Genomic DNA, 6569 nt, shown 5'->3' with positions numbered 1-6569 from the left:
TCAGCGGCACTGCTATGGGTACCCGCATGGCCCCACAGTATGCCAACATTTTTATGGCTGACTTAGAACAACGCTTCCTCAGCTCTCGTCCCCTAATGCCCCTCCTCTACTTGTGCTACATTGATGACATCTTCATCATCCTGATTTCAAACAAGATATCTGGTACCAAGCAGCATAGTCTAGAGGGTAGGGCATTAGACTGAGAGTTTACCAACCTGCTCTGTGACCTTGATCGAGTAACTTTTTGTGACTCTTTTTCTCCTCCCTTTCTTTGTCCATATTGATTTTAAGCTGTCTGGAGCAATTACTATTTCTTACTGTGTGTTTACTAGAACTGGTAGAAAAACATTGAAAAATATCACTGATTCAAAAAAAATTAACTGTTTCTTTTTTTCATTTCCAAATTTCAATTTTCCAAATTTCAAGATATTTTAAAATTGCTATTTTTAATTACCTCTATAGCTAATTAAATCCCCCACTCAACAAAAATCTTCTAATTTTTATTTTTAATTGAAATTGGGGCTGTCAATTAATTGCAGTTAACTCAAGCGATTAACTCAAAACAAATTAACTTGATTAAAAAAATTAATTGCAATTAATAGCAGTTTTAATCGCACTGTTGAACAACAATAGAATACCAATTGAAATTTATTATAAATATTTTTGGATGTTTTTCTACATTTTCAAATATATTGATTTCCATTACAACATAGAATACAAAGTGCTCACTTTATATTATTATTTTTATTATAAATATTTGCACTGTAAAAAGAAATAAGAATATAGTATTTTTCAATTCACCTCATCCAATACTGTAGTACAATCTCTTTATTGTGAAAGTGCAGCTTACAATGTAGAATTATTTATTTTTACATAACTGCATTCAAAAACAAAACAATGTAAAACATTGGAGCCTACAAGTCCACTCAGTCGTACTTCTTGTTCAGCCAATTGCTGTTTGTTTCTTTACATTTACAGGAGATAATGCTGCCCGCTTCTTATTTACAATGTCACCTGAAAGTGAGAACACGCATTCACATGCCACTTTTGTAGCCGGCATTGAAAGTTATTTACATGCCTGATATGCTAAACATTTATATTCCCCTTCATGCTTCGGCCACCATTCCAGAGGACATGTTTCCATGCTGATGACATTTGTTAAAAAAAAATGCATTAATTGAATTTGTGAGTGAACTCCTTGGGGGATAATTGTGTCTCCTGCTCTGTGGTTTTATCCACATTCTGCCATATATTTCATGTTATGGCAGTCTCAGATGATGACCCAGCACATGTTCGATTTAAGAACACTTTGACTGTAGATTTGACAAAACGCAAATAAGGTACCAATGTGAGATTTCTAAAGACAGCTATACACTTCACCCAACGTTTAAGAATCTGAAGTGCCTTCCAAAATCTGAAGCGGATGAGGGGTGGAATATGCTGTCAGAAGTCTTAAAAGAACAACACTTTGATGCAGAAACTACAAAACCTGAACCACCAAAAAAGAAAATCAACCTTCTGTTGGTGGCATCTGACTCAGATGATGAAAATGAACATGTGTAAGTCTGCACTGCTTTGGATTGTTATTGACCAAAACCCATCACCAGCATGGAAGCATGTCCCCTGGAATGGTGGTCGAAGCATCAAAGGGCAAACAAATGTTTAGTGCATCTGGCACATAAATACCTTGCAACGCTGGCTACAACAGTGCCATGCAAACATCTGTTCTCACTTTCAGGTGACATTGTAAATAAGACGCAGGAAGCATTATCTTCCATAAATGTAAAGAAACTTGTTTGTCTTAGCAATTGGCTGAAAAAGGAGTAGGACTGAATGGACTTGTAGGCTCTAAAGTTTTACATAGTTTTATTTTTCAGTTCAGTTATGTAAAAATAAATAATTCTACATTGTAAGTTGCACTTTCACAGTAAAAAGAGATTGTACTACAGTATTTGATGAGGTGAATTAAAATACTATTCTTTTGTTTACAAATATTTGCACTGTAAAAAAAGATGATGTAAAGTGAGCACTGTACACTTTGTATTTTGTGTTGTAATTGAAATAAATATATTTGAAAATGTAGAAAATACCCACAAATATTTAAATAAATGGTATTCTATTATTAACAGTATGATTAAAACTGCGATTGATCATGATTTTTTTAATCTCATGATTAATCACTATTAATTGTTTTAATTGTTTGACAGCCCTAACCTAAATTTTTAAAAATTCAACCAGCATTAGTGTCTACAGTACCTAGCACAATGGGACCTTGCAAATCAAATAATTAATACATAATAATAATATTTAGTTACATGCAAAAATGGGATGAGTATCAACCCCAAATATCAACCCCAAAGTTCAACATGTGCCTTTGAAGTGTTATATGTTAAACAAACAGAAGTGGAACATAATTGTTTACATAGGCGTGCTATGCTGTATTAAATATTGGTTATACTGGAACATAATAGAAGATGTGTATTTTTGGAAAAGTAATTCTGGGAATGAGGTCCAGTTTTACGTACTGATTCTTTGCTGTTCCATGTGGTGCTAAGTGGCTGTTTTTTGGCCAGAAGATCATTCCCTTAGTTAGAGGAACTGGCATATATTATTCTAGTTACAGCCAATTTTCTTTTATATTACAACAATGTATATTTTCAACCCTAATGTATACTGATCTAGACTGGGGTCAAAGTAAAAGGCAGTAGTATTATGGCAGTGAAACCTAGTCAAGATTATAATTTCATAATATCAGTTCCAGTGTTAATTTAATACACTGAAAAATTGTATAGTTCTTAAAACTCAAATTTATATATTGTATGTCATTAGTTAGAACCTGTCTTTGCTCTTTACCATAACATCAAAGTCCAGGTGCACTTGAATATCAATGACACCCTAGGAAGGTTGCAGTCTGGGTTCTGGCCTTTCTTTGGAGTTGAGTCCATGTTTATCAACGTGCATGATTTTCTGATTTTAGATCAGGGTCACTTGGGCATTTTGGTCATGCGGGGCCTCTTGGAAATTTGTATATAACTTATCATTCTTTGTTTCCTGAGTGACAAAAGGACATTACTCTTGTATCAGGAACTTACTCCTGTGGTTCAAATTATATTTAGAAGAAAAGATTAAATTGGTGCTGTTGGACAACTTTGTGCTATCAGTGAGAGCTTTGATATGCAGCATCCTTCAAAGAACCATGTTGCTGGTGATATTTCTAATCATGGGTGAAGTATCATTGAAACACAGATGCATATCTATTACCCTTATGGGCCATACAAATTCAGTCTCTAATCTGGAATGATGCCTGGACAACATTGCCATCTGGATGTTTCAGAATGACCTCATCTTGATCCCCAAGAAAACAAATTTTGCTATTGGATAAAGAGTCTTATGCTGGGGTGGTGCTAAAGAGCTCCTCAGATGAGTGGGTCTTGGAGTTAACATCCCACTGGGAGTAGCTTGCACCTGTCAGAGCTATGATTTCAGACTGCAGATATCTCTGCATTGGTCACACTCAGTTCACGTTTTCAAGACTTCTTCACAATCATTAGGTCTAGAAACTTTTTTTTAAAAAAGAAGCTTATGTGATTACATCAGAAACTGACTCCATCAGCTGGAGCCCTTAAGTGCCTATGCCTTAATCCAGCCTTGTACAGACCTTTCCCAGTCTCTGATTTTCCCTTTGGCCCCAATTGGATTGAGCTTCTCTGATGTCCAACAGTTTACCCAATAAAGAGGAAAGTCCCCTAGTTATGTTGAAAGGATCAGTCCTTTCTTCAAACCATCACTGTTTTTGTTATTTTAATCATATTCAGTGCTACAATTGCTTCCATGGAACCATGAAGGTTTATTCATTTTCACGGTGAATAATAATTTTATGATGTACAATTTAGTTATTATGAAAATGACATCTGGCCTTATTCTGTTCCTAGTTACACTGATGAAAATCAGGAGTAACTACTCAGGGGCTAATGGAGTTAAACCAGTGTAAACCTGGTATAAGTGAAATCAGAATCTGGCAAACAAGTCCAGGAAATACTAGAATAATTATCATTGTAAAAACTAAGTATTAAATTTCTTTCACATTTACTAAAATGTTATTTAAATCAACATTAGCTAAAATAGAGAAGGCCTGTTCTGGATGAGAGATTAAATTACTTGCAATATGCACACAGTCTTTGAAAGTGACTGTGCTGTCCTTTCTCCTTCCATCTGCCTCTTTAAATGGCACCAGTAAAACTTCTCTGCAAAATGAAAATGTGTTGTTGGCATAAGAGAAGCAAAACCTATTGGAACAGAGTCTGCTCTGTGACACTCATGTAAATCTGGAGTAACTTTATTTACATCAATGGAGTCACTCCAGATTGACACCACCGTCACACAGAATGTAGCCCACGAGGCTGCTTTTTCTTGAAGATACAAATTGAACTTTTGGGGCGCTAACTTCCATGTCATGTAACTTAAAGTATCTTCAAATTATATAAAGGTCATTTATTGCAGCGGTTCTCAACCATTTTCCACCTGGCACCCCAAAACCACTGGCGTTGTCTTGCTATGACTCACCCAATCCTACTATTCTTGTGGTTGCAAAATATTGTGGGACTGAAGCCTTGAAAGAAACCACAAGTGGGTTTTGTTCCTGAGTGGGAATTCTGAGCCTTTTTTGGTGTTGGTTGGGCTGTTGCTGAGGGATGGTGAGTGAGAGCTACATTGGGAAGGTTTGTGGGTGGGGAAGGAGAGAGTCAACGTGGGTGTGGTACAAGTCTGGTTGGTGTTGCTGATAGTGGATGAGGGGGCTGTCTTAGGGGCTGGCTTTGGGCTGAGGGTGCTCGAGGGAAGTGTGGCTGATTCTAGCTATTGGGAGTGCTTTTCTTCTGTCCTTTTCACCTGCCTACCCAACGCTCATCTCTGGGAAACTGGCTCCAAGCCTTCTGAAGCACCATTTTCCCTGCTCTAATACAGAGTACTGGTGGGTGGCGAGAGGAGGTGAGGGATGAGAGCTCCCCTAGGATTGGATTTAGGGGCAGATTATTGGACAGTTTGTCCAGATGAGTCACATTAGGCCTATGCACTTTAATTATGTAGGACTCAACCCTGCACTCTGCTACCCAGCAGCTATCATGGTACAGTTTGGAAAATCAGCTGAGTTTCCTACATTCATGATCCAGCACCAGTAGCTTGTTTTTAAGGAAAATGATGCTGCTGCTGATGATTTACATACTGGAGGGATGTAGCAAGTCCATATGTTTTATATATAAAAACCTAGTACTGTATCTTAAAACACCCCCTGGGATAATCTGGGGCTTGTCTTCATGGCAAGTTACTGTGCAGCAAGCCAAGGAGTGGCTCTACAGATCTTGCCATACAGTAACATCCCATTTGGACACAGGACTTCAGTCTGCAGTAGCAGTGTCCACATGGGACATTACTGGGCGGCAAGCTGGTGCACAGTAGATTCAGACCCTGGCTTGCCACTTAGTAACTTGTTGTATAGGTAAACCCTGGTCTCATTCACTTAATCAATGCAAAAAAGTATTCAAATACATCTCAGAGACTAAACTCACTGGGTGAAATCCGGGCTCCACTGAAGTCAATGGGAGTTTTGCCATTGACTTCAGTGGGGTCAGGATTTCACCCAGTCTATTGACTGATCTTAACTTTAACTTACTTGTATGAACCTACTTTGCTTTTGCCCTTTCATTCTGCTAGACAAAGATATAAAAGTATTTAATGCATTATGATATTTAATTAATCAAAACTACAGAAAAAATAGTTTTAAATATTAAGGTTACGTATATTAAAATATTTTAAACTGCAATTCATCTTTATTTCAGTAATGGGTATTTAACAATTTGGTAAGAAACACATACAGAATAATTTAAAATACGTAATTTCCCCACATATAAAAAGCTACATTTTGATTCAGGAATTATCAATTACAGAATCCCAGTTTAGGATTACTCCTCCTTATCACCATCACCAACAATAGTAATAAATAATAATTATAATCTGCATTTACTATATTATCTCTCTGCAGAGGATCTAAAAGCATTTTACAACCTGAGGCCTGATCTAGCAAACACTTATGTATATGATTAACTTTACTTTTGTTTTGACTGAGGTGTCCGTGGACTGTTCTAAAGCTGAATGCCAATAATCCCAGTTCATCAAAACACTTAAACGCATGCTTAACTTTAACCCTCTGCTTAAATTCCACTGGCTTTAATAGGAGTTAAGCACTCGTGATTAATGTTAAGCATGTGCTCAAATACTGTGCTGAAAGCATGTGCTTTGCTTTGCTATAGGTAGGGTTGTCAACTTTCTTATTGCACAAAAGCGAACAGCCTTGCCCTGGCCACTGCCTTGCCCCTTCCCTGAGGCCCCGCCCCTTCTTCTTCACCCCTGCCTCCCGCTCACTCCATCCCTAATGCAGGAGGGGATGAGGGCTCCAGCTGGGTGTGCGGATTCTGGGGTGGGGCTGGGGATGAGGGGTTTGGGGTGCAGGAGCAGGCTCTGGGCTGGATACAAGGCATTCAGAGTGCAAGAGGGGGTGTGGGATTTGGGCTTCG

This window comes from Natator depressus, chromosome 2 (assembly GCF_965152275.1).
Source record: "Natator depressus isolate rNatDep1 chromosome 2, rNatDep2.hap1, whole genome shotgun sequence".
Taxonomy (NCBI): domain Eukaryota; kingdom Metazoa; phylum Chordata; order Testudines; family Cheloniidae; genus Natator; species Natator depressus.
The sequence above is the reverse complement of the archived record's forward strand: the minus strand, read 5'-3'. Positions refer to the sequence as shown.